At 67.1% G+C, this 785-nt stretch overlaps 1 protein-coding gene across 2 annotated transcripts in view; it reads right to left on the reverse strand.

Annotated features, from left to right (window-relative positions):
• The window catches only part of SEPT11 (septin 11), a 138,035-nt gene that overhangs the window by 98,445 nt on the left and 38,805 nt on the right, over window positions 1-785 (reverse strand). The gene's annotated exons all lie outside the window — the stretch shown is intronic.

Consider the following 785-nt stretch of genomic DNA (forward strand, 5'->3'; position numbering starts at 1 on the left):
CACCCGCCTGGAAGGGACCATTTGCTTCCCCAGGAAGGGGTGTGAGCCGGCGCGCCCAGGCTGAGGCGGTGGGAGGGAGGAGGATGGGCGGGTCTCCAGCCCCGGTCAGCCAGCCCCGGCCGTCGGGCTCGCCCTCCCCGAAGGGAGCGATCGGCTCCGAAAGGACGCTCTCCAGTGCCACCCGGAGCGCCCTCCAAGCCTGTGCGCTGCCCGCCACCCCCCGTTCCACCACGTGCTGGAGTCCGAGTAAAAGCCTGGGCGCAGAGGTCCCAGCCTTGGGTCCCGCCACGCGCTTCCCCAAGCTGGTAGTTGGAGCGCCTGCGGAGAGGGAGACGGGGCCCTGGGGCGAGACAGGTCCACGCGGACAGCATCTCGCCGAGAGTTAGCCCCATGGCAAGCACGCCCTCCTAGGAGGAACAGGCTTGAAAGGGGAGTGGGTCACTAGGGAGAGCGGCGGGCGACCGAGGTGGTGTTGGACAGACCCATGCGAGGGGAGAGTTGCCCCTCCACAATTCTCTCCTAAAGGAGAGACTCAAATGCAGGCAGCTGGAAGCTGTCACTGTAGCGTGCGGCCGGGTAGGCAACCCCACCGAAGAGGAAGAGGCCGGAGTAGTTGCAGCCGTGCACCGCTAACCACCGCCTGCCAGAGAGGAAGAAAAGGACGCCCCAGCCGGAGAACGAAAGCAGCTGCTGACTGCCCTAGAGCGTGGGGGCCGAGGCCTCCCCTGGGTGTAACCGGAGAGCTGGGCACAAGTGAGATCGCTGGAGACCCGACCCCACGACCC

This window comes from Bison bison, unplaced genomic scaffold (genome assembly GCF_000754665.1).
Source record: "Bison bison bison isolate TAMUID 2011002044 unplaced genomic scaffold, Bison_UMD1.0 scf7180017864092, whole genome shotgun sequence".
In the NCBI taxonomy this organism is placed as follows: Eukaryota; Metazoa; Chordata; class Mammalia; order Artiodactyla; family Bovidae; genus Bison; species Bison bison.